General features: G+C 39.7%; 1 protein-coding gene across 2 annotated transcripts in view; it reads left to right on the forward strand.

The window, feature by feature from the left end:
- LOC124776738 (NAD-dependent protein deacylase sirtuin-5, mitochondrial-like) overlaps positions 1-23,741 on the forward strand; it is a 109,627-nt gene that overhangs the window by 34,924 nt on the left and 50,962 nt on the right. The window contains exon 1 of one of the 2 annotated variants that reach the window (XM_047251862.1): positions 21,906-22,216. The exons of the other annotated variant lie outside the window; for it this stretch is intronic. The gene's annotated coding sequence lies outside the window, so the exon portion shown is untranslated. Of the gene's footprint in view, positions 1-21,905; positions 22,217-23,741 lie in introns of those variants that run through there. 2 annotated transcript variants of the gene reach the window in all.

The raw sequence follows: 23,741 nt of genomic DNA on the forward strand, positions 1-23,741 counted from the left end.
CCTATGGTGGGAACAATTAACGTTCCTGGCTTACGGCAGGAGCAGTCTGAATCGAAAGACCGGTTGGGCTGCAGGAATATAGCTGATCTAACCGTGTCTCCTGTAGAGAGCTGAGTAACAAACTAATACTCAGTATGTATTGGGACAGCCTACGTGATTGTGGGTGTTCACCGTGGAAATTTGAGAAGATTCAATATGGACGTGTGTTTGCGCTGGAGCATTATTCCCTCCTATGTAAACTGTGCTGTTGACTACTTCTGGGCATTTCTCCTCTTTATTTGGTTGAGAGAACATCGATTGTGGTGTGTGTTGTGTGCATCTATCAGGTGAAAGACGGGTGGAAGACATGACACCGATATCGATATTCGCGAGAGGAGTTATCAGTTTCCTCTATTTTTCGAGTTTTAACCTAAAGATCTTCACAGAAAAGATAATTTTTTAGAACTTAGTGGTTCACAGCATGTTCCACCTCGCTACACCTCACTAAAGTTTCGGGTTTCTAGAGAAATAATTTCCGGTCTATATCATCGGGATTATATTGTGAAACGACACTGCTGTGCAAGTGATAATGCTGTGTGCTTGATACCGAGAAGTATCACGTAAATGGCATGATATTCTGGTACACCATGTGAAAATACATATGTTCTTGTAAGCCCAGACTCAGGAGATGGGTGTAGAAAGTAAGCAAGTAAGCAGGTCGGGGCCAGAAACTGTATCGCCTTTCTGCAAGGGGAACCGACCCAGCCTTTGTACAATGTTCGGATGGCGCTCTGGTCACGCATCAGGCCAGTGTGTGTGCGGGTGCAGATGACTTGTGACCATCGGCTTCAGTGGATGGCCTACCGAGGTCTTGGGAAATATCCAGTGCTGCAATGCGTATATGCGGTACTTGTGCTTATCTGTCTGTCATTGCAGTGTATGTATGAGTGTCTGATGGTTGATAGCTATGTGCAGGATACTGAAGCGATGGTCTTGTATGGCGCAGGATACGAATTGTGTGTGTACTATGTCGATATGGTATGTGGTGATATAGCCAGATTGGAGCTCGGTTTCACACTGAAATATTCACGCTTTCCTCAGTAGTTTAAGCTTATCTGTTATGGATATTTTAGAACTCGTGACTGTTAACTGAATGTAAATAAGTTATATAAAGCTGCAACCAGTCATTTGTTTGAATAATGATGTTTTATTAGATGAAGCGGTTTTCGAACCTATTCAGGTTAATTTCATATGGTTTCTGGAGGTTACATTATTATTTCTAACATGAAGCTGGGTGTCGGCTCTGTGACAAAAAGATGCAACACGCTTTAATGTATCGCCATGACTATTGTTTATCTGTCAATACGGATGTAAATTTAGTTTTTTACTTACTGCAACAGTATAGTTTTTTTTCGTTAGTGTCCATCTGTTTGCTTCCATTTTGAGGGTCCATTAGTTCCAAGTAAGAGGTGGTGGTTGGATGACTTAGGTTAGCAGAGGTAGCCCAATTGACCTATTTTCCTGGCAAAATTTTGCCGCCATTTGTTAGGGAGGGGAAGGGAGATGGGAGGGGTTTAGGTTATTGCACGTAGCCCAATTGACCTATTTTCCCGCCACTAGCGGGGGAAATTCTAATATAGGTAACATGCATTTTGCTGACTGATCTATCACCATACTGGTATAGCTCCCACATGTCTTTATGAATTTATATGAGCGCATTTTCTCTCCACTTGTGGGTTGCAGTATTTACTTGGAGACTATGGGTCTTAACAGGATAGAGAAGTATGGAGAGCTGCATCAAACTAGTCTTTGCACTGAAGACCGCTATAACAACAACAACATATCTGTGAGGAAGTGATTACTGTACACTTATCAGCTTCGAGTTCGTTATTTGCTATTCACTCTTTGAGACAGGTAGTCAGAAACGGTTAGCACTCACTGGAAGAACGCAGTTGCTCAAAATTAAAGTATGTCTGTATATGGGAGCAGAATGCCCTTCTGCAAGTACCGTTCCATTCAGCGTTGCACTGATTACAGCACTGCACACTATATAGTTAGGGCATTGCGTCTGGGTACAGCAGCGTTTTGGTACAGCAGTGCACACCGCAAAATTCGGACATTGTGTTCGGGTAAAGCGGCGTGCATAACATAGTTCGGGTACTGTGTTTGGGTGCAGCAGACTGTACCACATAGTCTGGACATTGCCTCTGTGCACTACATAGTCTGGGCATTGCATCCGAGTACAGTGCTATAAACACTTAGTCCGGGCATTTCATCCAGGTACTCCACCATCCGTGTGTAAGGGTAGCTGAATGGGGTGGTGCTTGCAGCGGAGTCGTCTCCTCCCTCCAGCAAGTGCCCACTGTTTCTGGTTGTCAACCTCGAAGAGTGAAGAGTGAGACCTGGTGTTGATAACCATACAGTAATCTCCTTATATTTACATTGTTATCCACCTGTATAAAGAAAACGTGCTATATAGAGTGACAGAAAGGTGTAGAGGTATAGCAAGAAGTAGGTTACCTCCATGAAAACTCCCTCTTCTGATGGTAACTTCAGTTATCCTAATTGATTTGACTTTCAATTAGGATAACTATTTTTACTGTACTGATAAAGAACTGTGAAGTCCAACAACAACTGAAAATGCGTGTGAACTGTGTATATGGGATCCCCAGTAGGGATTCACAAAAAGAACGCCTCCTTTCCTATAGAGACTCCCACCCGAGTTCCTGAAGCATTTCCGTAACACTCGCGTGATGATCAAACCTACCAGTAACAAATCTAGCAGTCTGCCTCTGAATTGCTTGTATGTCCTCCCTCAATTCGACCTGATAGGGATCCCCAACGCTCGAGCAGTACTCAAGAATAGGTCGTATTAGTGTTTTATAAGTGGTCTCCTTTACAGATGAACCACATCTTCCCAAATTTCCACCAATGAACCGAAGACGACTATCCGCCTTCCCCACAACTGCCATTACATACTTGTCCCACTTCATATCACTCTGCAGTCTTAGGCCCAAATATTTAATCGACGTGACTGTGTCAAGCGCTACACTACTAATGGAGTATTCAAACATTACAGCATTCTTTTTCCTATTCATCTGCATTAATTTACATTTATCTATATTTAGAGTTAGCTGCCATTCCTTACACCAATCACAAATCCTGTCCAAGTCATTTTGTATCCTCCTACAGTCACTCAACGACGACATCTTCCCGTCCACCACAGCACCATCAGCAAACAGCCGCACATTGCTATCCACCCTATCCAAAAGATCATTTATGTAGATAGAAAACAACAGCGGATCTACCACACTTCCCTGGGGCACTCCAGATGATACTCACCTCCGATGATCATTCACCATCGAGGACAACGTACTGGGTTCTATTACTTAAGAAGTCTTCGAGCCACTCACATACTTGGGAACCAATCCCATATGCTCGTACTTTAGTTAGGAGTCTGCAGTGGGGCACCGAGTGAAACGCTTTCCGGAAGTCAAGGAATATGGCATCCGTCTGATACCCTTCATCCATGGTTCGCAAGATATCATGTGAAAAAAGGGCGAGTTGGGTTTCGCAGGAGCGATGCTTTCTAAAGCCGTGTTGATGCATGGACAGTAACTTCTCTGTCTCAAGGAAATTCATTATCTTCGAACTGAGAATATGTTCGAGAATCCTGCAACAAACCGATGTTAAGGATATTGGTCTGTAATTTTGAGGATCCGTCCTTCTACCCTTCATGTATATAGGAGTCGCCTGCGCTTTTTTCCAGTCTCTCGGGACTTTACGTTGGGCAAGAGATTCGCGATAAATGCAAGCTAAGTAAGGAGCCAATGCAGTATAGTACTCTCTGTAAAACCGAATTGGAATGCCATCAGGACCTGGCGATTTATTTATTTTCAACCCATTCAGCTGCTTCACAACCCCAAAGATGTCTATCACTATGTCCTCCATACGGAAATCTGTACGAGACTCAAACAGCGGTATGTTTGTACGATCCTCCTGCGTGAAAGATTGCACAAATGCTAATTTTAAAATTTCAGCTTTCGTTTTGCTGTCTTCTGTTGCCAGGCCAGACTGATCAGTGAGTGACTGGATGCAAGCCTTCGACCCGCTTACCGATTTTACGTAAGACCAGAATTTCCTTGGGTTTTCAGCAAGATCTTTTGCTAAGGCATGACGGTGGTAGTGGTTGAATCTTCGCGCATCGCTCTTTTTACAGCAGCACGAATCTCTACTAACTTTGCCTGTCCTCATTCTCCCGATCTTCCTTGTACCGCGAGTGCAACTGCCTTTGCTTCCTGAGCATTCTCCGAATTGCGCTGTTAAACCACGGTGGGTCTTTTCCGTCCGTAACCCACTTTTTCGGCACATACTTGTCCAATGCGTGATTTACAATGTGTTTAAAATTTTCCCATAATTCTTCCACGTCCATCGTACCGGAAGTAAATGAAGTCGATTCATTCACTAAGTGGGATGCTAACAACTGCTTATCTGCTCTTTCTAGTAAGAATACTCTCCTAGCCTTCTTGACCGACTTTTTAACTTTCGTAACCATAGTCGAAATGACAACATCATGATCACTAATCCGTGTCTCAACACTGACACCGTCGATGAGGTCTGGTCTGTTCGTGGCTACCCGATCTAAAATATTTCCATTACGCGTTGGCTGTCGATTTAGCTGCTCAAGACAGTTGTTCAAAAGTAATTCACACGACGGCTTGTCTGTACCACCTTTAATGAATCCCAGTCTATACTAGGTAGATTGAAGCCGCCTCCGTCTAATATAGCATGATCCGGGTACTTCTGCGATACAGAATGTAGACTCCCTTTGAATGATTCTAGAACTGTCACGGTGGAACCTGGTGGCCGGTAATAACACCCCACAATTATCTTTATTTCCCCTAGTCCTGTTAAACGTGTCTAGATAACTTCACAATCACACTCTACTTCGACCTCAGTAGACACAATATTTTTGTCAGCTGCAATGAAGACACCAGCTCCTACGGTGTCTAATCTGTCTTTCCGATACACGTTCCAACCCTCACTAAATATTTCAGAACTTCCTATCTCAGGGTTCAGCCAGGACTCAGTCCCGAGAGTAATTTGCGCACCACATACTTCCTGGAGGGCAGTAAATTCAGGAAATTTATTCCGAACACTCTGAAAATTTACTCCACTACTTTGCATGTACCATACAGTAGATGGCAAATGTGGAAAGATGACTGTGCAGTATGTTCAGTCATGTTAAATTCTGAAAAGTACACACCAAAGTATACCAGGCAGCGTCCTATACTGATGCAGTTAGGTTATCTGCATATTTCTAGCACTTTGATCATAGTGCATAATTTACGATTACGATTGCCCATGTTTCCATACACAGAAGGGAGTCAGAGAGGATCCTCATATTCTTAGGATGAAGTTGGAGCTTGAAGGACCTCCCCACATTGTCGTTGACCAACCCTCCTTGCAACACTGTCACCGACTTAATTTGCAGCTGAACAGCGGCAGTAGGCTACTATATGTGCTAAATTCCGCATTTCATGAAGGAATAGAGCGAGCTGAATCTGTAAACGTTTTCAGCGAAGACTGTTCTGCACCAATCTTACTCACAGCCCCCATCAAAGTGCACAAGAGCTCTCCAGATGCGCGCATGTCGAGAAGCTGAACCCCCGTTATTGGAGTATAGTAGATATGAGAATGTTGTAATGATATGACAGATGGTTATGAAGAAGATATGTGTAGTTTATGTATGATGGAGCTCCAGAGGGAGGTAGTTTGAAGAATTTTCGTTAATCAACTGCAGTATCAATTCTGAAGTATTGTTCTAGTGTCTGGGGTCAGTACCAAGAATGTATATGTAAGAGAAAAATGATTGTGGAACATAAACACATGCATTGCTAAGGTTATGTGGTTCTGCGCTTAAAACACGCTATAATGCTCCCGCTGGTGGATCCAACTTCAGACATAGAACACATCTCCAGATGTAACGCATGGTGGATCCACCTTCGAACGCTATCCAGCATGTGATGTATTGCAGATCCATATCCGAACATCGCTCTGGACATAACACTCGCTTGGCTCTACTCATGGTTATGGGAACCATCTGTGCCACATGCACAGATACAGACATACAGAAAACAGAGCAAATTCTCTGCAACTGCAGAATTTGTGGTTGGAGGTGACTGGATACATAAGAGTACAGTGTTATACTATGCCGTCTGACGAGAAAAATAGTGCATTTTCGCTAAGTGTTGACAAATGTACTACATTTACAAGCAATTTTGTAATATGTGGCGAGAAGTGATGTTGCATGGGCAGAAGTGACATAAAATCTATAAAATTCGAAAAATGAATGAAAATGCATATAAACTGAGGGAAAATACATCAAAATGCGGGGGAAATTGAAGGGGAATGAGGGAGTACTTGCAAGTCTTCTGCTTGGTGCAGGAAAATTCTTGTACATGGGAATGAGTATGCAACAGCAAGAGAAATACAAGAAAAAGTTGACATGGAAACATTGGGAACAAGGGAAACAGTCTTTTTGCATTGACAGTGATAAGAGGTTGGAATAGAATGTTTAATGCGGATGACCACCAAATGTAGAGTAATAAATTTATATATGTCGGATCACAAACCCAGGCATGACCCCAAAGTTATCAGCAACTCTGTTACAAATTTTTATAAAGTGACCTTAGCTAAGGAGCGTTGTATTACCAGCTGGGGTGACTGCCATATACAACTACAGAATGGATCGCGTGTTTGACCCTACGCAGGACTGTTTTGGTATTTTAAACCCTAACAGTCAGTACTTACAATGTGCTTCTCTGTACTCCCCACCAATCACAGCCATGCACTGTCAGCAAATATATGCCTTACAAACTTTTGGTGCATAGTTTTTTAACAACATTCAACTGTATATCTATTGAAGTAATAGTGATACATGCAAGTTCACTGCTGTCCCTCATACTTTCCTGGAAAAGAGAGCCATTTGCCTCTAAATTGACATGGATTGACATTAAATAATGATATAAAGTTGATGGAATGATCGATTGACAGAGGTTGTACCTAGGTATGATTTAATGGTAGACTGATGATCTATTCTAGAAAAAGGAAGAAATTGCTGCAGGTCATTTATCACACATTTAACCATTTGAACCCTCTCTTGCTATGACGGTCTGTGGACTATGGTCCTCCTACAGCACAGGTGACTGGGAGTTAGGTACAAGGAATGCGCCGACCTGTCTGCCCTTGTCTGCAGTAGCTGGGGCTAGCGAAGTGACCAGTGTGCTGGGCAAGTGGAATTAAATGCAGACCTGTGTGTTGCCTGAGAGAAGATTCAAAATGACAGGTGTTTGTGCTGAACATTTTGATAACATCTGTAATCTTACCACCCCAATCATTCCCAGATGCACCCCATGCCCAGAGCTGATGTACCCTGGTGTACACGTGTGTGCACGACTGTGGCTGTGACCCCAGTGGTAGCTTTCCTCGACATCTGAACATTGACGTCGACGGCGTATGGGGGGATTGGCGCTCTGTGTGTGTACATCAGGACATGAGCGCAGGATGTGCGAGTGTTTCAGCAATCTCCGACATTTAACCATGGCAATTACAGGTACGGACTGGATCGCGATTTAAGTGTATTCTGTTTAGTACTTCTCAATACATCGCAGTGGACCCTGTCTTGCAGAATTATTTGTTGTTGTTCTTGTTACTATTCCATCACATGGTAGACCCTTCCAACTCTGGGCAGCTTGAGCGGATGGCGAGACGCAAGAATGTTTTTCAGTTATGTCTAAGCGATCTGCAACAGTGTAACTATGCGAACACATTGAAAGAACGCACCAGTTGACATTTGGTTACGTTAAGAGAGCTCGAAAGTGAGGAGGCGTCCTGTGACAGTGGTAGATCTTAGCACTCCACCATGAGACAAAAATGAGTTCAATATTCTAGTCCTGTGATGCAGTGGTATTTGCTGTGGTCTGTATCCTGTCATACAATAGGTCTTTACTCCCTCCAAATGAGTGTAGAGAACTAATTTAGGAATTCTATAGTGCTCTAAAAACCAAATCGCAATGTCAAATTCCCGATTGATAGCGATCTCTGACATCTAGCCATGACAACTTATTACTACAGATTGGATTGCAGGTTAAGTGAACCATATTTAATGCTTCTCAATACATCACAATGGGATCTGTCTTGCTGAGGTATTTGTTGTTGTTGCTACCCCATCTCAGAGTAGACTCTTCCTCCGCCATCCGAATGTAGCAGAGAGAATCAATTCGAAAATTCTATAGTTCTTTAAAAAAGAAAATACACTTAGCAGACCCTTATTGGTCGGAAATTCCATAACCATGATGGTATGAATTCACGTCTAAATTTGATATTACAACAATCATTTCATGTGTCACCACTTCCGGTTGTGACATCAAATAATAATAGGTTTGGATTAATTAATGAAATTTCACAATTGTTTTTGTATGCGGACTACTGTGCAGTGTCGATCTTTTTATTTTAAGTAGTTTTAAACTGTGTGCGTGTATGTGTGTATCTGTGCAAATTGTTTAAATGCCTATATTCACGACCGAATTAAAATTTCCTGAGGCCCATCTTGTGAAGCAAAATTTGTGACATTTTCGAGATATCATACCCCGCACCAGATTTAATAACTCCTGAAGCAGCTCATTAACTGTAATACATGAAAGTGCACCAGGAAGGCTGGGGCAGAATGAAAAAGTGTAATTGTTTAAATATCCCATGCTAGTCCTCATGTCATCTGCAAAGCAAACTACAGATCTCTCTCTCTGTCTGTCTCTCTCTCTCTCTCTTTGTTTGCAATAATCTTTTTCAAAATGTATTTCGAGTCAATCTGCTACTAATTTTGTGACCGTCATTTTGCGTGTATGTGAAATAGCTACTGCTATTCTCTACAGTATAATCGTGTGACCAGAAATTAATTATTTATTAACTTCAGTAGTATTTCTCGATCGATTCCCTGTCAGGCATTTTCTTTGGAAGGAAGGCGTCTCTCTTGTGTGCTGGTATCCGACAGGTTGTGTCACGTATGCAGAAACAGGACATGACCACTTGAGATAGTGGGGGATGCCAACAGGACGTGTGCTTTTGTTCTTGGGATTAGTCTGTTGCTACTTGCAGCAGATGTCACAGACATCAGCAGTTCCAAGTCTTCCCGGCACACCCTGACTCCAGGGAGCGTGCATGGATGTCGAGATGCAAGAAAGTTTTGAAGATTCGTTTAAGATATTTATTACAGTGTAATTACTTGTTTCCTTATTCGATTGGATTGAGAAAGTGCCGTAATTGTTTAAATATTCCACACACTGCAAACTATATTCCATACACCACACATTGTCTAATTTGCTTAAACAATATTCCATACACTGCAATCGATTTCCCACCAAATTCTTCAACTAAGCAAATAAACTATTTGCCATACCCCATCTCGTTTCCCAAAAATTATTGAAATAAACAATATTCCACACATTGCCTAAGTTGTTTAAACAGTATTCCATACACTGCAACCGATTTCCTGCCAACTTCTTTAAATAAATAATTAAACAATATTCTATACACCATCTTGTATCAAATAAATTATTTAAATAAACAATATTCTACACATTGTCTAAATTGGTTAAACAATATTCCGTACACTACAATTGATTCCCCACCAAACAGCTATTCAACTGAATGTTTTTCCTGCTAATTTCTAGCTGGGGGAGGAGAGAGGGAGGACTGGGGGTTTCCAACATGGGAGAGGTCAATTAATTGCTCGAGTTAATTAATTAGCCAATCGAATTGATATCAAAAGTTCGCTTGTATCGGCGAGGGGAGTTCCAGAGGGATGAGGGAGGGGGATAGGGGTGGGGGCGGTTCTCTGAAGGACCGATTATCCCCAGGGAGTCATAATCCACTTAGCAGAACGATAGGTTAAGGACCTGTCAATCAAAAGAGAACAATAGGTTTGTCCCTGAATGTATACTTGTCCCTGATGTAGGCAACCCACAATGTGGGGTGATACCCCTTTACACTATCACTAACATTGTCTCAATCTTTGAATGTTAAAATCCACGCGAGAAAGCATGAAATTCAGACGCATGTGGACATTACAGCATCTAAAAAGGCCAAATATTTGTCACAAAATTGTCAGAGAAGTATTTTCTAGGGATTTTATGCCTGAAATTGTTTTTGACACTTTGCAAAGGACTGTCCAGCACTAACTTGATATCTTGTCTCCAAACCACAAATAGCAATTGATATTTCACAATAGTCAGACTGTGCCTAACAACAGTGAACTGTTCCAAGAGGCTTTCTCCTTACTTCCCAGCCAACCACGACACGACACCGGAGAACCTCTGGAGCTTTGGAAGCCAAAGAGAGGTCATTGCCTCTTGATGTGACTATCAATAAGTGCTGACATGGCACAATGCTAAAACATTTCATCTATTAACTGCCCTGCATATCAGCATGATTAGTATGTGAGTGATGAAAATCTTGCTCCAATCTGCAGTCTGCCCTACAACTGCCTTGGACGTCTTTTGGTGAATTTTGATGTAACAAAGTGGTGTATTGCGTGATCTGTCACAATTTTTGCTATGCCATGGAACAGTTTATTTCAATTTCACTGTAATAGGGACATTTTCTTACAATTTTACTTCAAGATGGAGCATTTGTCACAATTCCACTATAACATTAGATGTTATTTCACAATTTTTGCTGAAACTTGGGATAATTAGTAATAAATTGTGCTATAACATGTCGATGTATGCAATGCAATATCATGTAACTTCCATAGTGTGATAGCATAAGTTATAATTCCCAATCCACTGCATTCATTAGTTACACAACAGCATCACACAATGCGAATTGTATGTAAGTCCAACTACAGTCAAGCATATTTTAGTGTTCCTCAAGTTGCCCAAGCAGGTGTTCCAAATTTGCAAGTCATCCTCCAAATACTGGTTGTTGTCATCACAGTAACCTTGGCCACCAAAATTCCACCCACACAAGTGAGATTAGATTAGATTTATACTTGTTCCATAGATCATTAATATGACACTTCGTAATGATGTGGAACGTGTCAGGTTAATAAAAGATGTCTGTACAAGATATTACATTACACAAAATACTGCATGACACTAATGTTTATGTTTTTTCCCTTAATTTACATCGAAAAATTCAGCCAATGAGTAGAAGGAGTTGTCATCTAGAAATTATTTTAATTTATTTTTAAATGTTAGTTGGCTATCTGTCAGGCTTTTGATGCTGTTTGGTAGGTGACCAAAGACTTTCTGGCAGCATAATTTACCCCTTTCAGTGCCAAAGTCAGATTTAACCCTGCATAGTGAAGATCATCCTTTCTCCTGATGTTATAGCTATGGACACTGCTATTACTTTTGACCTGGGTTGGATTATTAACAACAAATTTCATAAGTGAATATATATACTGTGAGGTTACTGTGAAGATCCCTAGATCCTTATCTGTCAGGCTTTTGATGCTGTTTGGTAGGTGACCAAAGACTTTCTGGCAGCATAATTTACCCCTTTCTGTGCCAAAGTCAGATTTAACCCTGCATAGTGAAGATCATCCTTTCTCCTGATGTTATAGCTATGGACACTGCTATTACTTTTGAACTGGGTTGGATTATTAACAACAAATTTCATAAGTGAATATATATACTGTGAGGTTACTGTGAAGATCCCTAGATCCTTAAATAGATGTCTCCAGGATGACTGTGTGTGGGCTCCACCATATTATTCTGATTACACGTTTTTGAGCAATGAATACTTTCCTAGTCAACGATGAATTAACCCAGAATATGATGCCATACGAAAGCAGTGAATGAAAGTAGGCACAGTAAGCTGATTTACTGAGATTCTTATCACCAAAATTTGCAAGAACCCTAATAGCATACGTAGCTGAACTCAGACGTTTCAGCAGACCATCAATGTGTTGCTTCCAGTTTAACCTCTCATCAATGGACACACCTAAAAATTTTGAAAATTCTACCTAAGCTACAGACTTCTGTTCAAAGTCTATATTTATTACTGGAGTTGTGCCATTTACTGTACGAAACTGTGTTTTATCAAAATTTAAAGAGAGTCCGTTTGCTGAGAACCACTTAATAATTTTGTGAAAAACATCATTTACAATTACATCACTTAGTTCTTGGTTTTTGGATGTTATTACTATACTTGTATCATCAGCAAAAAGAACTAACTTTGCATCTTCATCAATGTGGAATGGTAAGTCATTAATGTATATCAAGAACAGTAAAGAACCTAAGACCAAACCCTGTGGGACCCCGTACTTGATAGCCCCCCCCTCTCCCAGTTTGAGGAATCAGCTGTTGTTTTAACATTACATGAACCACTTATTTCAACTTTCTGCATTCTTCCAGTTAAGTATGAATTAAACCATTTGTGAACTGCCCCCCTCAAACCATAATGATTTAGCTTATCTAAAAGAATTCCATGATTTACACAATCAAAGGCCTTTGAGAGATCACAAAAAATACCAATGGGTGATGTCCGGTTATTCAGAGTATTTAATATTTGATCAGTGAAAGTGTATATAGCATTTTCTGTTGAAAAGCCTTTCTGAAAACCAAACTGACAGTTTGTTAGTACTTTATTTATACAAATATAGAAGGCTACTCTTGAATACATTACTTTCTCAAAAATTTTTGATAGAGCTGTCAGAAGAGAGATTGGGCAGTAGTTGTTGACATCAGACGTATCCACCTTTTTATGCAATGGTTTTACAATGGCATATTACAGTCTATCGGGGAAAACACCCTGCTCCAAAGGGCTATTACATACGTGGCTGAGAATCCTACTTATCTGTGGGGAACGAGCTTTAAGTACCTTGCTGGAAATGCCATCAATTCTGTAAGAGCTTTTACTTTTCAGTGAGTTTGTTATTTTACTGATTTCAGAGTGAGAGGTTGGTGGAGTTATAGTTGTTTCAAACTGCACAGGTATGGCCTCTTCTATTAGTAGCCTTGCCTCTTCTAGTGAAGATCTAGATCCTATTTTCTCCACAACATTTAAATAATGATTATTGAAAATATTTTCAATTTCTGATTGTTTGTTAGCACACTTGTCATTCAGTTTTATGGCAATAAAGTCTTCCTGTGCTCTTGGTTGCCCTGTTTCCCTTTCAATAATATTCCAAATTGCTTTAATTTCGTTATTAGAATTACTGGTCTCAGACATGATACACATGCTTCTGGCCTTTTTAATAACTTTTTTTAGTACTGCAAAATAGTTTTTATAATATTGAACAATTACGGAGTCAGTACTCCTTCTTGCTGTTAGATACAGTTCTCTTTTACGGTTGCAAGATATTCTTATTCCTTTAGTTAGCCAAGATTTTTTATATGTTTTCTTGGAATTATGTTTAACTATTTTCTTGGAAAAACAATTTTCAAATGTATCGTGAAATAAGTTATATTTCAAGTTTGCATCGGGTTCCCTATACACTTCATCCCAGTCTAGCTGCTGTAGGCTTTCCCTAAAGTTTGCAACATTTATATTGTTAATTGAACGCACTGCTTTGAAAGTCTGATTTGATATACTGCATGGAGCTATGTCATGTACTGTAACTGATTGTGTGTGGTATAAGTTTCAAATAGTGCTACAGTGCTTTCAGCAGCACTCATATCAGTGTCTTGGTCATCAAGTCTGTTTCATAAGAATGAATCTGGGACCTATTGGACATCAACTTGGCACCTGTAATTTATGGACCTGTGTAAACATGGGATGCCAGACAACTCTGAAAACCTGGAAGAATGTGCTGTACCACTGCTTCGTTAACAAGCTTGATCTGTCGACAATTCTAAGGTATCATGTGGAGTGCAGTGTAAGTCATACAGAAGACCATTGCTATCATGATCATCTGCAGCCTTAGCCAGCAAGAGACTTGCCACACAAACACAATTTTGAAAGAACCGCATCATTATTAGAAATGATTTAGAAATCATGTGGCAGCATGGAGTGTCTGTGCCTGACAATTAATTCTTTGCACGCCTTGTGCAACACTTCTGAATTTTGCTTTCTAGTGACATTTCATAACAGCAATATTGTAATTAATCAAGAAGTGAAATACGAGCATTTTTGACCAGCACATTCATACAGCTGGAGTTCGACGTTCAGATAGTATACAGATCACTGACACATTGGCATCATGGAGGTAAGAACTTATTTATTTATTTACACATTAACTTCCATAGGATAAAATTGAGGAGCAAATTTGGATCAGACTGCATGGCTACCCCACGCAGCTAGGAGCAAATCTTCAAGGTCATGGAACGTGACAGTACATGAAACTACAACATAAAAGTAATAAAAGATACAAATAAAATGTTTATGAACACGAAAAAAGTCAATCCACGAGTTTAATTAAACGCAACCAACAATACAAGAATCAGCTTAATTTTTCAAGGAATTCCTCGACAAAATAGAAGGAGTGACCCATGAGGAAACTCTTCAGTTTCGATTTCAAAGTGCTTGGATTACTGCTAAGATTTTTGAATTTGAATGGTAGCTTATTGAAAATGGATGCAGCAGTATACTGCACACCTTTCTGCACAAGGGTTAAGGAAGTCTGATCCAAATACAGGTTTGATTTCTGCTGAGTATTAACTGAGTGAAAGCTACTTATTCTTGGGAGTAAGCTAGTACCGTTGACAAAAAATGGCAGTAAGAAATATATATATTGAGAGGCCAATGTCAAAATACCCAGGCTCATGAACAGGGGACGACAAGAGGTTTGTGGACTTACACCACTTAATACTCAAACCGCTCGTATCTGAGCCAAAAATATCCTTTTAGAATGGGAAGAGTTACCCCAAAATATAGTACCATACGACATAAATGAATGAAAATAAGCAAAGTAGACAAATTTTCATGTCGAACAATCACTCACTTCAGATACCGTTTGAATAGTAAACATTGCAGCATTAAGTCTTTGAACAAGATCCTGAACTTGAGCTTTCCATGATAGTTTACTACCTATCTGAACATCTAGAAATTTGAACTGTTCAGTTTCACTAAACATATGCCCATTCTGTGAAATTAAAATGTCAGGTTTTGTTGAATTGTGTGTTAGAAACTGTAAAAACAGAGTCCTACTGTGATATGCCTTTAGCTTATTTTCTACAAACCATGAACTTAGATCATGAACTGCCCTCTTTGAAACCGAGGCAATGTTGTACACAGCATCCATTACTACCAAGATAGTGTCGTCAACAAACAGAAATATTTTAGAGTTACTCATAAACCTCGAGGGCATATCGTTTATATAAATAAGGAACAGGAGTGGCCCCAACACTGATCCCTGGGGCACCCCCTATTTGACTGTACCCCACTCAGACCCTACATCACAACCTTTCTCAACATCGTGAATAATGACCTTTTGCTGTCTGTTGCTAAAGTAAGAGGTGAACCAGTTGTGAGCTACCTCCATATTCCATAATGGTCCAACTTCTGGAGCAATATTTTGTGATCAACACAATCAAACACCTTATTTTAATCAAAAAATATGGCTAGCGTTCAAAACCTTTTGTTTAACTAATCCAGAACCTTACAGAGAAAAGAGAATATAGCATTTTCGGTTGTTAAATGACTTCTAAAGCCGAACTGTACATTTCAAAGCAAATCGCGTGATATAAAATGATCAATTATCTTTACATACACAGCCTTTTCAATAACTTTAACAAAGACTGATGGCATTGAAATAGGTCTAAAATTGTCTACATTATCCCTTTCTCCCATCTTATAAAGCGGCTTTACTACTGAGTACTTTAATCGTTCAGGAAACTGACCATTCCTAAAGGAAAAATTACAAATGTAACTAAATACAGGGCTAATATGTGCAGCAAAGTACTTTAATATTCTGTTAGGCACTCCATCATAACAATGAGAGTCCTTAGTCTTAAGTGATTTATTTGCTGACCCAATCTCCCCCTTGACTATGTACAGAGGAGTGTTTCACACATCAATCTCAGAAAGGCATTTGCCAAGAAAGTTATATGATTCCCTGCAGAAACTAAATTTTTATTTAATTTACCAGAAATGCTCAGAAAATGATTGTTAAATACTGCACATATATCTGATTTATCAGTAACAGATATATTTTTGCTACGAAATGACTTTATATCGTCGACCTTGGGAAGCTGACCACACACTTCCTTCACAACTGACAATACTTTTTTAATTTTATCATGTGAATTGGCTTTTGTATTTGCTTACCCAATACTCTTTGCCTTCCTAATAACATTTTAAGCACCTTACAATACTGTTTGTAATGGGCTACTGTAGCTTGATTGTGACTACGTCTAACATTTTGATATAATTCCTGTTTTGTTCTACATGATATCCTTATCCCACTTGCTTACCCAATACTCTTTGCCTTCCTAATAACATTTTAAGCACCTTACAATACTGTTTGTAATGGGCTACTGTAGCTTGATTGTGACTACGTCTAACATTTTGATATAATTCCTGTTTTGTTCTACATGATATCCTTATCCCACTTGTCAGCCACCCGGGCTGCCTACTACTGCTAGTACCCCATTTAGAATGTTCTAATGGAAAGCAACTCTCAAAGTGCATGAGAAACGTGTTAAGGAAAGCATTATATTTATCATCTATGTTATCGGCACCAGAAACATCCTGCCACTTTGTTCCTTGAAAAGGTTTAAAAAACTGTCAGTTGCTGTTAGATTAACTTTCCTACATAGTTTGTACTCATATGTGACATTTGTTTGACTACAAAAGCCTTTTAATATTAAAATTTGTGCATCATGGTCTGAAAGGCCATTCACCCTTTTACTAACAGAATGCCCATCTAGTAATGAAGAATGAATAAAAATATTGTCTATTGCTGTGCTACTGCTCCCCTGCACCCTAGTTGGAAAAAACACAGTCTGTATCAGATCATGAGAATTTAGGAGATCTACCAACATCCTTTTTCTTGCACCATCATATACAACCAATGTCTGGTACTCCCTCCAAAGTGAATCAAGAACCCTCTCCAGCTTGAGCAGAAATGCTTTGACATCACAGTTAGGGGACCTATAACCTACAACAATTAGAGGTTTAGTTTCACTAAATTGAACTGCCCCCACACAAAATTCAAATATGTGTTCAGTGCAGTGCCGTGATACGTCTATGGACTCAAATGGAATACTGTTTTTACGCACCTTGCCACTCCCCCATCCAGCAAGGAACTCCTTGAAAAACAGCCAGCTAATCAGTATCCTGATAAAGGAAGCCTCTGAATTGTCAAATTATTTAAGTGGTGCTCCAACATACCAATAATTTTAGAGTCAAAATCTATAAGAAGTTCACTAACTTTAATATGCCTTATATCTTGATGAAATATGCTACTTCCTTCTCTACTTGGAAACATGGCGTCCTCTGGAGATGAGCCCTTAGTTAGAGGGACTTTCTTTAAGCAGCTGACTTCAGTCTAAAAAAGGTGCAGCTCTAACACCAACTACTACAGGCATTTTTCCATGAGTGATCACACCACCACCCACTACACTGTCATCTGTAAGTTTTGTCAGCCTCCCCTTCCCGTACCTATTGAGGTGCAGGTCATGCCTAGTGAAACCCAATCTACTGATAGACCCAACTGGCACCACCGAAATGTGATCCATGCCCTCTGCCATCAGCACCCTCTCCAGCCCCATGTTAACGCGCCTAACAGCTGCATTAAGATAAGGCCGATCATGACGCTAAAACAACTGGACTAAATGCACATTAGTGTCACCAGTTTGAGTAGCTATCTTTACAAGGTCACCACCTACATCATATTCCCTGTCCCTATGAAGACTGTTCCCAAGTCTACCCACTATCACTATCTGATCCCCCTTCGTAAAATTCCTACATAACTCCCCTATGCTGTCAGTCACCTGAGCCAACAATGCTGGGGACGTGGTACTTACTCCCCAACACTTCCTTCAACTGCTGGCCCACACCTCCACTGTGCGAACTACCTAGCAGCAGAACCTTTTTCTTTCTGTTAGACTTTTCAACTCACATAGACCTCCTAACTGTTGAGGACTGCTGGATGTTCCCTACATCTACAGCTACAAAGGCTCCTCTCCACTCAACTCTGACAGTTGGTCAAATCTATTGCATATATGCAAAGTATAACTGTCTGAATACCTCCTCCTCCTAGCTGCCTTCTTGTCAACTGCCACTTCCGATTCCCCACCACCCTTCACCCTCTTCAACCTATCTAGTTTCTCCGTTGCGCATTGTGACTGCACCTGAAGGGCACAGATCTTACACTCCTGCTCCTCTGTCAACTTATTTCTACTGCAGATTCTGCTTTCCCAGGAGAGGATCTCACTAAAATGCCCACTGTCTTCCCTGCTGCATTCCCCCCAATGAAAATACTTTGAACAAATCCCACACCATAACCCACCGCTCACAAACCTACGAAAGAGCCCACACTTCTCACTCATAGTCAAATTTTACAGTTACTGAAAAAAACTGTATGTCTACGTTACCTAAGTACTGTGAAACACTTTGTTGTTGCAAGTGAGAGCCTACCATTTCTTTGTTGCTGTGTTCTGAGTTAAAAAAGAAGAACAAATGTGTTTGCTCAAGGCGGAACCTATCAAAAAAACTTATTTGTAAGCAAATGCACGCATAATAGTGTGCTTCAACCTCAAGATAATATTTTTTTCTTTGTTGTTATTTTATCTCAGTTCACATGGGCAAGGAATGGGTGGGCGGCCAGTGGTACAATATCACACTTTTCAGCTTAGAGCATTTACAAATTAGTGAAGAAATGCTAAAACATATTTATAGATGCAAATATTTAAAAAGATTTTAAAGTACAGTGTATAAATGGTTACAAATAGAAAGAGTTTTTTCTCATTTAAAGTTTGAAAAGGAAATAAAATGTCTGACAGGTAAAGATGAAAAGACAAAAATGGACATTTAAAACTTTAAAATGAAAATGAAACTGCAAAGTTCGTTAAAAAGAAGCACTGCACTTTCACTAAAGAACTGAAGACCCTGTGTTAGGTGAAGAAGCTGTGGCCCATTAAACATTTCAATAGTGGTAGGTATAAACATATGGAGCTGTTTGGTGGTAACCATAGAGGGCAGGTAGTAAGGTGGGTACTGGGAAAGACAAAAAGGAAGAGAGGAGGGCGAGGGTGCCCCAAGATGATATGGAAATAGGTGTGAAAAGCTATAGCTGGTAAGAAGGATAAATACTGGAGCAGATTTCATTGTCTGTGAGAGGGTGTCAGATGAAGTTGCGTTGGAACGGGTTCAGAAGTGTGTAGGTGTAGGAAAGGCACGACAAGATTGTACAAGTAACCCACAGTTCACAAGATTTTGTGCAAACGTGAGGCAGTATTGAAGACAAAAAGAGGCCTCTATCGACTTTCCCGATCACTTGATTCACAACACACGAGGAAAATGTAACTTCGAAGTGATAACATTCACATCAAGCAGTGACAACTGGAGGTTATGCTATTTCTTTGCTGCAGGATATGTTAATCTCAAAGTTACATCGTTTATATATTGAAAAGATCTGTTTTCATATGGACTGAGCTGTGGATAAAGGAGGGATTAAAGTGTTGGCAAGATTTTACTCTGAAACTTACTGAAAAAGTTATATTAGCCATTTTTCCTAATGCAGCTTCAACAGCTCTGAAAGTGATACAGCTTACTGATGTACAAGCAAAAACAGCTGAAGCCAGCCAGCTTTGGCTCCAATAACGTATATGGTATATTCAGCAGCGTCCATTAAGGTATCTCAATAACATAAGTTTAGTTTCAGAAACACTGAAAACTAGTTTCAGGTGTTCGTCCGTGATTAGAAAGGGAAGGTAGCCGTTCTAGCAGACGAATTAAAGGAGCAGTTCATTTATCTTATGTCCAATGAATCAATGCTATTTCAAAACACCAACACATTGAATATCTCTCTCGAAACACCTCACTGTTGGTAAAATTTGTTGCAGTAAAATTACGAAAAGTGTAATATTGGTGGTTAAAGATATACTTTAATTGAAAACATATGTTTGGAAACGAAATGGAACCTTTCAGAAACGCTTCATGGCTACCTCACCATTTGTAACGCAATGCTAAAAATCAGTACACCTTAATGAACTTGTGAAATTCCAGCATGTGTACTGTAACCTAGACCAAGTCCATATGGTTCCAATCTACTGCTCGCCGCCATCTGTAGGTGCAGAAAAGACATATCAGTTCCCAGGGCTCAGGTAATCTCAAAAAAATTCATTTATTCAGAAATAGAGGAAATTCTGTTATGTTTTGTGTCCGCAACTTCTATTCAAATAAAAAAAAAATGAAAGAAACAGAAAGAATGATCAAAATGTTCTAGACAATAGTGACTGCTTAAACGAAGGCAGTTTTCACACATAATATTACTTCACGAATTTTAGCATGGACCTGACAACTGGGGTAATTATTTCGTGTGGATCTGGAAACTTATAATTATCTTTTGATGCTCATGTGTCCTCAGATAACAGAAAAATACTTGTATATAGGGAGCAATTTCTCTACATGAGTGGCTGACGACGACTTGATTCGTGGCAACGAGAAGAAGCTACAAGGATCTAGATATGTCTACTGCAATTGCGAAACAAGTATTAACAGAAATTTCCTAGCTGTGGAAGTGACCTGCTGATATTGCAAACCTCGAACGTTTCCGCCTCTGTGTTTGAACTATTCACATAAACATGACATTTCTGTGCATCAAGTTAAGGGGACATGCACGTGAATAACTGTCAAAAAGACGATTTTTTTATATTTTTGTCTTAAAAATTCTCTGCAGTTTTCTGAACGAGAAAAAGTTTTCTTCCAGGAAAAAGGACCACGGAAAGTACCAAAATTAGAGGAATTTAAAAGTGGCTGCATGCACCACGTCTTCCCTATAGCCGGGTTGACACACGCAACGAAAGTATCGCCACAAGTCAAGTCATTCTGAGCTACCGTTCACACAGGACGCCACAAATTCTTCGTAACTGCGAAGTTTGCAAAATGGTGTCACCTGTCTCAGCTGATTAAACGGCTGTACATATTACTAAATACGGTGTTTTGGAAACATAATAAATGTAAAATAATCCTTGCCAAAGTGTTTCTCGTCTCTCTTGTCTCGACTACATGTTTTAAGAACCGGTCTGCAGCTTCAAACCAAGCAAGGCTGGGTACATAAATACCGTCTGTAGACGCACCACTCTTAAGTGATTTCAGTACCATTTTATGTTCATGCATATGAGCATTTCGAATGTTTCGATTTTTTAATTTTGTTGTAGCTACATCAATTCCAGGTACATATTCACGCATACTGCTTACTATTTCAATTAATGCAGCATCTCTCAAATTTCTGTCTTTGTATTATTCGGTTTTGTGGTTCCAGAGGCATTCTCGTTCTTGATACACCTCCAAGAATCACATAATTGTCGCTGTTGACCACTTTTTCGACATATTAATAGCAAATGCACAAACAAAAAGCACTATCTGCAAACTTATAGGCACTAGAAAGGTTTGAATCCAGCCGCGAGGTAGCAATCGAATGACGTTATTCGATTGTGAAGGCAAAATGGCGCAACAAAGTAGAACCAAGTTCAACTTTTTGTGGCATGACAAAAGTCGCGCTTCTTAAATGGCGCCACCTAAAACTAGGAGTTCACACATGCAACTACAAAGCAACTGCAGTTCGCCATTAGCAGTGGCGATACTTTTGTTGCCTGTGTGAACCCGGCTTTTGGCACACAGTCAGCTCTGTTACGAAATAAAGTTTTGCTCTCATTTGTTTCGTTTTTATGACATTTTACTCCCTTAAGTTGGCTAAGCTGCGAAAGGTTTAGGGTTGCTCGTCTTTTGTTTCTACAGAGGGTTTAGTCATTGTTTGCTGTTGTTTTAGCGCGAATGTTTTGCTTACAGCAAAGTTACTGTGTTTATGAGTTTCGTATTATGTGAGAGAGTTTCTTATTCCACTTGAAAGCAGTGGGAAGAACTAAGAAGCTCGATGTTACACAACATAAATTTTATGGAAACCGAATCACCAAACGGATTAATTTTGCTAATACTGAAATATAACGTGATACAACACTTCAATCAGCTTCTACTCAAAGTGCTTTGAAGCTGAAACTGGAATATTTGGACAATGGGCTTGACAGTATCAATGCTGATACTATAGAGACGCCAGCTATTCATTCAGGTTGTGTTATTGTTGAACTATACTCTATCTGAACTTATAAATAAAGCTTTGCAATGGAAGGAATGTGGCAATACTGGCGTGAAGGTAGTTGAAAGAGATACGTACCTGAAGAGGTTATGCATTAAAATTTAGAATTGTTTGTAATTTTTGTGATTTAGGCGAATGTGGTTATTCTTGTGGCGTAACTAATAAGGCAATGTATAAACAAATAATTAACCTGCTTGTGCTATGAGGTGTATAGGCAAAGGATACAGAAGTGCAAACTTTTGGCGCTCTTATGGACTTATCTCCTCATACTAGGTTTGACAGGTACATTAAAATTATTGTACAGACTTTAGAGGAAGTAGGAAATTATAGTATGAAAAACGCTGTTCAGGAAAGTGTAGACATAAATGACAGCAATACATGATTGTCTGTAGCCATGGGTGCATTCTGCCAATGAAGAGGCCATAATTCCCTAAATGGTGAAGTGACAGCTGTCTCCTTGGGCAATGGTAGAGTCATTGATGTGGACTGTATTACCAAGTACTGTCATGGCTATACTAGTGGAACTGAAAATCATAAATGTTGGATTAATTTCAGTGGTTACAGTAGAGGGATGGAATCTGAAGATGTGAAGATATTTCACAGGTCAGTGGAGAAATAGAGTGTGATGTATATATCTTAACTAGGAGATCGAGACTCGAAAGAGTACCAAAAAGTTTGTGGATCCAAACCTTATACTGACAAAAATTGAATAAATGGAGTGCTTTTGACATGTCCATAAAAGCTTAGGTACAAGACTGAGGAATTTGAAAGGAAAGAAATTAGCTGCTGTTAAGTGCATTAGTGGATGTTGTTGGCTTACAGACAAAGAAATAGGTTGCAGTATTATTATGGACAAAACATAAGACAAAATAAAAATTATCTTGAGGGAATAAATCCTCCACAGATGTCAACCTATGTCAAGCACTCTGCCCACCTGGCAGTGACTCATGGTGTGGCTACCAGAAGGCTGTTACCCAAGGTGAGACCTACAACCATAAACATTCTTTGCAATTTGCTACAATGGAAGTTATAACACCTATACATAGGGCCCTTAGTGACACAAGATTATTATAAGAATGTTTACATGGTAGGACTCAAAATCCAAATGAAAGTTTCAACGATTGATGTGGGAATTGATATCAAAAACTGTTCTAGTAGGACTAAATACTTCAAAAATAGTTGTACTAGATAATGTTCCATGTTTCAATGACGATGCAGTGTCAAGGCTTAATGTTACGGAACTGATGGGAGTGCCTGGTGAACTAAATATGCAAAGAGCTCTAATACCCGTTGACCAAAGGAGACTCTTCGAAGCAGAAAAATCGGTGTTTGACGCCACCAAAGAAGCAAGAATAACAAGAAGTGTAAAAAAGAGGACGGAGGAAGAACAACACAAGAAACAGGATGAATATGGACCTGGGATGCATTAGTGCCACGCAAGTTTTAACTTGAATTTCCCGAAAGTTAAATTATTTCCCTTTCTGGTACACTTTGGCAA

This window comes from Schistocerca piceifrons, chromosome 2, assembly GCF_021461385.2.
Source record: "Schistocerca piceifrons isolate TAMUIC-IGC-003096 chromosome 2, iqSchPice1.1, whole genome shotgun sequence".
Lineage (NCBI taxonomy): Eukaryota > Metazoa > Arthropoda > Insecta > Orthoptera > Acrididae > Schistocerca > Schistocerca piceifrons.